Source organism: Pecten maximus, chromosome 16 (genome assembly GCF_902652985.1).
Source record: "Pecten maximus chromosome 16, xPecMax1.1, whole genome shotgun sequence".
NCBI lineage: Eukaryota > Metazoa > Mollusca > Bivalvia > Pectinida > Pectinidae > Pecten > Pecten maximus.
Genome location: NC_047030.1, coordinates 5,464,023 through 5,475,736, shown reverse-complemented (window position 1 = coordinate 5,475,736; position 11,714 = coordinate 5,464,023).

Sequence of the window (11,714 nt, the reverse complement as noted above, 5' to 3'; positions counted from 1 at the left end):
TCGCTTCAATGTATCCCCCTCTAACTCTGGTATTACTTTTCCATCGCCATCCAGCTACCGAAGTCTGAACACCAATACACGTCACTTCCGGTACCATTCCAATTCGAATGAACACTTCAACTTCAATGACCTCTGAGTTCAACTCTAGTACCATTATAACTCCAGTTGCAACTTCAGCTCCAATAACCACTTCAAGTCCAGTACCATTTCCGATCCCACTCCAACTCAAATCTAATTCAAACTATATATAGTACCGCTCTACTATATTTCATGAATTAAGTTTATAATTGTGTGAATTGCTCCACACCTTAAAAAATATCAATACCAGTTATCAACAAAAACAAATGGAATATTCATCTATAGCTCTAATAAACTTCAATAATTTCTCATCGTAAAATGAATATACATTGTGTTTAAATATTGAACGTTAAAGTTACTACACTAACCAGACATTATAACCAAATAATTAAAACAATTACTTTGTACACGTAACATGTTTCACTTCGATTCGCCAAAGGCAGACTAAATATTTTTTTGTTCACAACCCGATCAATAACGTTTATTATTATTTCCAAACAGTTACAACAGAAATTTGACAACCATTCAAATAAAATACAGCTACATCATATACAACTGAGATATGCTTGGTTAAGATCATTTTGTGTTCTATCTGTTACGTCAATCACCGATCCCCTTATTGACACGTACATCGCGTGATTTATCACGCTCAAGACATGTGGTATGTTTTTTAAAAACCGAAATGTACTTTTTTGCAGAACCAATACCGAAACTAGAATACCCGGTGTTCGCGTAACAAGATTCCAATAATGGAATCCTTTATTATAGCGTTTTTAATCAGACGTGTAAAATATTTAAATATATAGGCTGTAAACTTTGTAGCCTACACTTGTGTGGGCTGTAACGATACACCTTATACACATGAACGGTGTACAGGAAGTACAGGTATATGTACGTATGTACTCAGCTCAATCTTCACACGATTGATTGGTTTCCCATCTTATCTTTCGCCAAAGCCTTACAAGGCCTGTTCGTAAAATCTATGTCACTCTTTTTACAATTGTGTAGAACCTGTTTGTTTGCAACTATGGGTCAGACCGGTTCAATCCCACTGCAAAATTTACATTTGCGTCAAACTGTATCGAAGTAAACGCAGTAATTTTCATTGATTTAATTCTTCTTCTTTTTTAATTATAAAGTCAGACCAGAGCCCTATAGTATATAAGTCTCTTGTCAGACCAATAAGGCAGAATGCTGTTATATAATGGTATCTATATTAGCAGACATTCCGCGTTTTTTATGTTAGAAACTTAACGAAACGGCTTGACATATAATTAATCATGCTCCAGGCTTGTGGATTGTCCATTTCTATCGAAAATTAAAAACAAAATTCAAAATATACACCTATGTCAACTTTTCCGGTTATTTCTAAAGGTCTTTATTCATGTCGAATATATTTGTAATTTCACGAAACCGTAACCAGACAGAATTATTATATTCACCAATATTCACCAACAAAATGTATGCTTTTTACACGTAATTGAATCGAGCTTTTATAAAAATGGCAACTGATTGTCAAAAATTAAGTACAACATTTTTCAAATTATGCACACATTAATTTATCCATAGCTCTGATATAATGATCATTATATACCAATATGATATTTATTCGTGCTAAATACTTTCGAGTCCCCGATATGAAAACTCTTTTCAATTCCGTGGATTCGAAAACAATATTTAGCTACTTGAAGAAATCGATCTATTCTATAGACTTTGATATATTTTACCTAATTCTATTTGACGTTGAATATATCACAGAGTTCATATAAAGTATTCGTTATATATACATATGTACATATGTTTTACTATTTTTATAATAAAGCCTTCGGCCTCGATGAACAAACTCTTCACCAAGTCCGTATAGTCTCGTGTACACCTCCATTAAATGCAATAACTGTATAATATTTATACTGGTATTGATTATCAGATTTTTTGTCTGAGTTTCAAGTTAGCTTACAAACTTTTTAGATAATAACCATTAGACTACCAACGTAAGTGATAACATATTTTTCAGAATTACTTCGAAATATTGATAATTTTGTTAACCACGATTTTCCATATGTTTGTTGTAGTAATAACCCTTGAAAGCTAACGTCCCGGTTACCATGTATACGACACAAAATAAAATTTCTTGTATCTTGTACTTGAGTGTTTTGTTAATAACTAATGACGGTGTGTATTTGTGTTGCTATAGTGTCAGTATATAGCCTCAATTCCTCATACCTCCGAGCCACAGACCGGTGATAATTGTTTATTGAATACGACAGCTAGAGTTATCTCTCTTGAACGAGGCCACGCCTTTTGAATCCTATAATCATGAAAACCTCTACAAATGTCATTCCCTATTCCCATAATACAGTTCCTTGAGTCTTTTCCTTAGCTTTTGATTTTTTAGAAATATTTCCTAAACTTCTTTATTTATGATTAACAGTGCTGGAAAAAAATCAGAACCCCCCTTTTTCGGATGAGGAAAATGTTTTATAGCCTTTAAAAAACGCCAAAGCCAACCCCCCCAGGAAACAGCCCCACGTGAGTTTCAAACTCACGACGAAGAGGTTGAGGGCTAGTGATAAAGTGTCAGGACACCTTAATCACTCGGCCATCGCGGCCCCCAGACAAAAAAAAATAAATGGCTAGCCATGTGTCCTAACAAGACAAATACATGGCTAGACACATCTTGGTCAAGCGTATTTTAAAAGTAACAAATCTGGGACCATTAACCGAATTTTGTTCAGTTTGCTAACTATTCGCTCTTTTTATTATGTCCGATGTTTGCTTCTTTGCTTTATTTTTTTCCCTGTTTGTACCTCCTAGACGACACTCGTCCTCATATGACCCACTCTGTTGAGTCTTCTTGATGCCTGTTCTCATATGACCCAGGCTGCTGATGTCTCATTGACATTCGTCGGCGTATAAGTCTGGTGATTCAGTCTCCTAGACACACCTACTCATCTGACTCTGGCTATTTGAGACGGATGTCTCCATAATATTCGTCGTCATACGACCCTTACTGTTGAAGTCTCCTAGACACCCTTCCCCATATGACTCTGGCTGTTGGTGTCTCCATCAGACTCAAACGCTAATGACTCTGGCTGATTGTGTCTCCTTCACACTCAAACTCTCATGACTCTGACTGTTGGTGTCTCCATCAGACTCAAACTCTAATGACTCTGGCTGTTTGTGTCTCCATCACACTCAACCTCTAATGACTCTGACTGTTGGTGTCTCCACCAGACTCAAACCCTAATGACTCTGGCTGTTGGTGTCTCCACCAGACTCAAACTCTAATGAATCTGGCTGTTGGTGTCTCCACCAGACTCAAACTCTCATGACTCTGGCTGTTGGTGTCTCCACCAGACTCAAACTCTCATGACTCTGACTGTTGGTGTCTCCATCACACTCAAACCCTAATGACTCTGGCTGTTGGTGTCTCCACCAGACTCAAACCCTAATGACTCTGGCTGTTGGTGTCTCCACCAGACTCAAACCCTAATGAATCTGGCTGTTGGTGTCTCCACCACACTCAAACTCTAATGACTCTGGCTGTTGGTGTCTCCTTCACACTCAAACCCTAATGACTCTGGCTGTTGGTGTCTCCACCAGACTCAAACCCTAATGACTCTGGCTGTTGGTGTCTCCACCAGACTCAAACCCTAATGAATCTGGCTGTTGGTGTCTCCACCAGACTCAAACCCTAATGACTCTGGCTGTTGGTGTCTCCTTCACACTCAAAAGCTAATGACTCTGGCTGTTGGTGTCTCCACCAGGCTCAAACTCTAATGACTCTGGCTGTTGGTGTCTCCACCAGACTCAAACTCTAATGACTCTGGCTGTTGGTGTCTCCTTCACATTCAAACTCTAATGACTCTGGCTGTTGGTGTCTCCATCACACTCAAACTCTAATGACTCTGGCTGTTGGTGTCTCCATCACACTCAAACTCTAATGACTCTGACTGTTGGTGTCTCCACCAGACTCAAACTCTAATGACTCTGGCTGTTGGTGTCTCCTTCACATTCAAACTCTAATGGCTCTGGCTGTTGGTGTCTCCATCACACTCAAACTCTAATGACTCTGACTGTTGGTGTCTCCTTCAGACTCAAACTCTAATGGCTCTGACTGTTGGTGTCTCCATCACACTCAAACTCTAATGAATCTGGCTATTGGTGTCTCCACCAGGCTCAAACTCTAATGACTCTGGCTGTTTGTGTCTCCACCAGACTCAAACTCTAATGACTCTGGCTGTTGGTGTCTCCTTCACACTCAAACTCTAATGACTCTGGCTGTTTGTGTCTCCTTCACACTCAAACTCTAATGACTCTGGCTGTTGGTGTCTCCATCACACTCAAACTCTAATGACTCTGACTGTTGGTGTCTCCATCACACTCAAACTCTAATGACTCTGACTGTTGGTGTCTCCTTCACACTCAAACTCTCATGACTCTGACTGTTGGTGTCTCCTTCACACTCAAACTCTAATGACTCTGACTGTTGGTGTCGCCATCACATTCAAACTCTAATGACTCTGGCTGTTGGTGTCTCCACCAGGCTCAAACTCTAATGACTCTGGCTGTTTGTGTCTCCACCAGACTCAAACTCTAATGGCTCTGGCTGTTGGTGTCTCCACCAGGCTCAAACTCTAATGACTCTGGCTGTTTGTGTCTCCATCAGACTCAAACTCTAATGACTCTGGCTGTTGGTGTCTCCACCAGGCTCAAACTCTAATGACTCTGGCTGTTTGTGTCTCCTTCACACTCAAACTCTAATGACTCTGGCTGTTTGTGTCTACACCAGACTCAAACTCTAATGACTCTGGCTGTTGGTGTCTCCTTCACACTCAAACTCTAATGACTCTGGCTGTTTGTGTCTCCATCACACTCAAACTCTAATGACTCTGGCTGTTGGTGTCTCCATCAGACTCAAACTCTAATGACTCTGACTGTTGGTGTCTCCATCACACTCAAACTCTAATGACTCTGACTGTTGGTGTCTCCACCAGGCTCAAACTCTAATGACTCTGGCTGTTGGTGTCTCCACCAGGCTCAAACTCTAATGACTCTGGCTGTTGGTGTCTCCACCAGACTCAAACTCTAATGACTCTGGCTGTTTGTGTCTCCATCACACTCAAACTCTAATGAATCTGGCTGTTTGTGTCTCCATCACACTCAAACTCTAATGACTCTGGCTGTTTGTGTCTCCATCAGACTCAAACTCTAATGACTCTGGCTATTGGTGTCTCCACCAGGCTCAAACTCTAATGACTCTGGCTGTTGGTGTCTCCACCAGGCTCAAACTCTAATGACTCTGGCTGTTGGTGTCTCCACCAGGCTCAAACTCTAATGACTCTGGCTGTTGGTGTCTCCACCAGGCTCAAACTCTAATGACTCTGGCTGTTGGTGTCTCCACCAGACTCAAACTCTAATGACTCTGGCTGTTTGTGTCTCCATCACACTCAAACTCTAATGACTCTGACTGTTGGTGTCTCCACCAGACTCAAACTCTAATGACTCTGGCTGTTGGTGTCTCCACCAGACTCAAACTCTAATGACTCTGGCTGTTGGTGTCTCCATCACACTCAAACTCTAATGACTCTGACTGTTGGTGTCTCCACCAGACTCAAACTCTAATGACTCTGGCTGTTGGTGTCTCCACCAGACTCAAACTCTAATGACTCTGGCTGTTGGTGTCTCCTTCACACTCAAACTCTAATGACTCTGACTGTTGGTGTCTCCACCAGACTCAAACTCTAATGACTCTGACTGTTGGTGTCTCCACCAGACTCAAACTCTAATGAATCTGGCTGTTTGTGTCTCCACCAGACTCAAACTCTAATGACTCTGGCTGTTGGTGTCTCCTTCACACTCAAACTCTAATGACTCTGACTGTTTGTGTCTCCATCACACTCAAACTCTGATGACTCTGGCTGTTGGTGTCTCCACCAGACTCAAACTCTAATGAATCTGGCTGTTTGTGTCTCCACCAGACTCAAACTCTAATGACTCTGGCTGTTGGTGTCTCCTTCACACTCAAACTCTAATGACTCTGACTGTTGGTGTCTCCACCAGACTCAAACTCTAATGACTCTGACTGTTGGTGTCTCCACCAGACTCAAACTCTAATGAATCTGGCTGTTTGTGTCTCCACCAGACTCAAACTCTAATGACTCTGGCTGTTGGTGTCTCCTTCACACTCAAACTCTAATGACTCTGACTGTTTGTGTCTCCATCACACTCAAACTCTGATGACTCTGGCTGTTGGTGTCTCCACCAGACTCAAACTCTAATGAATCTGGCTGTTTGTGTCTCCACCAGGCTCAAACTCTAATGACTCTGACTGTTGGTGTCTCCTTCACACTCAAACTCTAATGACTCTGGCTGTTGGTGTCTCCACCAGACTCAAACTCTAATGGCTCTGGCTGTTGGTGTCTCCACCAGAATCAAACTCTAATGACTCTGGCTGTTTGTGTCTCCTTCACACTCAAACTCTGATGACTCTGGCTGTTGGTGTGACCACCAGGCTCAAACTCTAATGAATCAGGCTATTGGTTTCTCCATCAGGCTCAAACTCTAATGACTCTGACTGTTTGTGTCTCCACCAGAATCAAACTCTAATGACTCTGACTGTTGGTGTCTCCTTCACACTCAAACTCTAATGACTCTGGCTGTTGGTGTCTCATTCACACTCAAACTCTAATGGCTCTGACTGTTGGTGTCTCCTTCACACTGGAACTCTAATGACTCTGGCTGTTGGTGTCTCCACCAGACTCAAACTCTAATGACTCTGGCTGTTTGTGTCTCCTTCACACTCAAACTCTAATGACTCTGGCTGTTTGTGTCTCCACCAGACTCAAACTCTAATGACTCTGGCTTTTGGTGACTCATTCACACTCAATCTCTAATGACTCTGGCTGTTGGTGTCTCCACCACACTCAATCTCTAATGACTCTGGCTGTTGGTGTCTCCATCAAACTCAAACGCTAATGACTCTGACTGTTGGTGTCTCCACCAGGCTCAAACTCTAATGACTCTGGCTGTTGGTGTCTCCATCAGACTTAAACTCTAATGACTCTGACTGTTGGTGTCGCCATCACATTCAAACTCTAATGACTCTGGCTGTTGGTGTCTCCATCAGACTTAAACTCTAATGACTCTGGCTGTTTGTGTCTCCTTCACACTCAAACTCTAATGACTCTGGCTGTTGGTGTCTCCACCAGGCTCAAACTCTAATGACTCTGGCTGTTGGTGTCTCCACCAGGCTCAAACTCTAATGACTCTGACTGTTGGTGTCTCCACCACACTCAAACTCTAATGACTCTGGCTGTTGGTGTCTCATTCACACTCAATCTCTAATGACTCTGGCTGTTGGTGTCTCCACCAGACTCAAACTCTAATGACTCTGACTGTTGGTGTCGCCATCACACTCAAACTCTAATGACTCTGGCTGTTGTTGTCTCCTTCACATTCAAACTCTAATGACTCTGGCTGTTTGTGTCTCCATCAGACTCAAACGCTAATGACTCTGACTGTTGGTGTCTCCACCAGACTCAAACTCTCATGACTCTGATTGTTGGTGTCTCCATCACACTCAAACTCTAATGACTCTGGCTGTTTGTGTCTCCTTCACACTCAATCTCTAATGACTCTGGCTGTTTGTGTCTCCACCAGACTCAAACTCTAATGACTCTGGCTGTTGGTGTCTCCACCAGACTCAAACTCTCATGACTCTGATTGTTGGTGTCTCCATCACACTCAAACTCTAATGACTCTGACTGTTGGTGTCGCCATCACATTGAAACTCTAATGACTCTGGCTGTTGGTGTCTCCATCACATTCAAACTCTAATGACTCTGACTGTTGGTGTCTCCTTCACACTCAAACTCTAATGACTCTGGCTGTTTGTGTCGCCATCACATTCAAACTCTAATGACTCTGACTGTTGGTGTCGCCATCACATTGAAACTCTAATGACTCTGGCTGTTGGTTTCTCCATCAGGCTCAAACTCTAATGACTCTGGCTGTTGGTGTCTCCATCAGACTCAAACGCTAATGACTCTGACTGTTGGTGTCGCCATCACATTGAAACTCTAATGACTCTGGCTGTTGGTTTCTCCATCAGGCTCAAACTCTAATGACTCTGGCTGTTGGTGTCTCCTTCACACTCAAACTCTAAAGACTCTGACTGTTGGTGTCTCCACCAGACTCAAACTCTAATGGCTCTGGCTGTTGGTGGCTCCACCAGACTCAAACTCTAATGGCTCTGACTGTTGGTGTCTCCACCAGACTCAAACTCTAATGACTCTGGCTGTTTGTGTCTCCACCAGAATCAAACTCTAATAACTCTGGCTGTTGGTGTCTCCATCAGACTCGTCCTCTCATGACCCTGATCACATATTCAAGCAATTCGGGACAAAGGAGAAATGCCAAATTGGGCTCTCTGGTGGCTATCACCGATACGTTTTATTTTTTGTATATAAAAACTCTGAGGTTAGGTGGTCATGATATGGCATGAAATTAGGATAAGGTCAGAAGACATTTCGAGTTATGAGGGGGTAAAAAGGGGGTCAGTTTCCTGGCTAGCTCATTTTGACAAAGCTTAATGCTATTTTTGGATTTTTTTTTTATAATTATGATGTATTGATATGTTGAAATAAAATCAATTAGATAAAATAACCATTTTCAAAAGGTAGGTCACAGTGACCCAATTTTATAAATGCCAATTGTGTCATACATGTATATATAGGCCTATCCTATTTTGTGCTTTTAAAAATACACATAATAATTCTCCTCTTAACGAGAACTTTCAAACATTTTAAGATAAAGTGACGAAACTAAACTTGTGGTATCCTTATATCACCCCTTAACATTGTGCAGTGCAATGCAATTAGGTCATTTGGTTATTGCCCTGAAGGTAAGAGGTAAAAAATGCCTGCAAACAATCAAAGGTGTATGTCATGGTGGTCATCGGCACCTTATTTTTAAACTACTGTTTTAACGAGGAGACGAATGCTTTTGGCTTTAAAGGTATCTAGTAAGAAACAGTTTTGCATACTGACAGGTAAAATGAAAAAGCCGGTCATTGAGTAAGTTGGGGTGAGTAAGTTGGAGGAGCTGAACTTTGTTAACATTGAAAAGTCTAAAACCTGCTTTGGTCATTATCGATACTGCCTGGGCTATGAAATAAAGCAATAACCAAAATGCATGTTTGTATCTGTTATGGCGTGTTTACTCCTTGACACTCAAATTCATTATGACCTTGGCTGTTGGTGTCCCTGACACACGAGTTAATTATGACCTTGGTTGTTGGTTTCCTCATTGACACTAAAACTCATTATGACCTTGACCGTTAGTGTCTCCTTAACACTCGAGTTAATAATGATATTGGCTGTGGTTACCTCCTTGACGCTCAAACTCATTCTTATTTTGGCTGTTGGTATCCTCCTTGACACCTGAACTCATTATGACCTTGGCTGGTGGTGTCATTGGCACACTAACTCATTAGGATCTTGACTGTTGGTGTCCTTGGCACTCTACCTCATTATGACCTTGGCTGTTAGTGATCTCCTTGACACCCGAACTCATTATGACATTGGCTGTTAATGCCCGTCTTGACACTCGAGCACATTATGACTTTGAATGTTGGTGTCTACCTTGACACTCAAACGCATTTTGACCTTGGCTGTTGGTGTCTTCCTTGACACTCGAGCTCATTATGACCTTGGCTGTTGGTATTCCTCTTGACATTCGAACTCATTATGACCTTGGATGTTGGTGTCTACCTTGACACTGGAGCACATTATGACCTTGGCTGTTGGTGGCCTCCTTGACAATCGGGCTCATTATGACCTTGGTTGTTGATGTCCTTCTTGACACTCGAACTCATTAGGACCTTGGCCGTTGGATGTCCTTGACACTCGAGCTCATTATGACATTGGCTGTTGGTGTCCTCAATGACACTTGAACTCATTATTTATAGTAATTTCTGACAATTGGTTTTTATAATATAAGACTATACATATACCCGTGTGTTAATTGGCATTGCTATACATGTACCTCTTACACAATAAGGCCATTAAAGGTTGTAATTGGATTTTGCATTGTTATGCAAATGGTGTTATAAATAGACAATTTTTATTGTAATCACATATAATTGAAATACCCGCATACTGTGTTATTTCTGGGTAGGGGCCGTCTACGTTATTCGGGTATGGTTGTTTAATTAGCCACGGCGATGATAATTACTTTGTACTTTTGACAAGCTAATTGAACGATTTATAATAGATATTTTTCATGTAAAGTCTCGACGTTTATTTGCACGTCATTGAGACAAAACGCATTTTATGCAATATATTGACCTGTGTTAGAGATGCTCCTATCAGCAGGATGTTTATTATGAAACCAAACTTTAATTGGAATTCTTACTGATCAATAAGATTTATGAACTAAACTCTTTTGTTAAAATCATGCACAGATGCAATTAAACGATTCTAGTATGATAATGTCTATTTCTATTGATTTTCTTTATTTCTTTAATGGAAAATTTGTCCAGGGTTATATTAATTACATACCATCATGACTCCTATATATATTTCCCATGGGATCAATTTAAATTGCTCACGAACTTTCATTGCATTGATTGGATTTTCATATGGCCATTGTTAGTGATTATTTATACGCGAGGTTCAGCATCGGGCATGACTTGATCACATATCAAATGACAATGTCATTGTGTTTCGTGTCGATTTAATTATAGACCCTTACCGATTCTATGGTCCTTATGTTTTGTTGATACAGGAACCTTCGTGGAGATTGGAGCGCTTGTAATTGTCGTTACTGTTTGCTTTTGGTATAGTGTCACATTAGAGAATACTGCAATAAAAACATTGATCACGTTCTTTATAAGTGATCGACGGTAACAATTGCATTCTAAGAAAGGATGACAGTGATGTATATTGAAATCCGTAGCCATGTTACACATTTCACTGCAAATTCACAAAAGCATTTTGGTTGATTTAATATTGTTCAACATCCTATCATTTTTTGTTTGTTATTTGAGGACGACTTCCGCTGTGTGCGAGCCGCCTTCGCGCGATAAGTGTGTTTTTGTTCTGGGATGCCGCGGTTCGTACGTAGTTGACCCTTGTGACTGCGCTGAACAAATGCCGACTTTATAGTGCTACCTCACTGAAGTATATTGCCAAAGACCATCAGAAAGGGCACCAGAAATGGCACCAGCAAGGACACCACACCCGGCGACATTAAACCATGAGAAGGTCTGTTACGAAGCATGCAATGTCGGCAACGGGTGCATTTTAAAGAGCTACCTGCAGGGCAGGTAACAGATGGACTGAAGGTCATGGTTATGGGCATATGAATGTCCTCTACATAACATTAAACTGATTATAAGGACAGCGAAACTGAATGAAGTTTAATACTTATAATTATATTTCTTACCCTTACAATTAACGAAAAGTAATTGCAACCAGATATTAGATAAAGGATATATCCAAGAGCTCCATGAATGTTCGATTTGCGTCACAGCACGTAGAACGTGAGGTTTTTCCATTTTACTGCGCTTTCTCATGGAACTTTGTGATTAAATCCGTGGAAGACACCTAGCGTAAAATAAATATTTTATCACG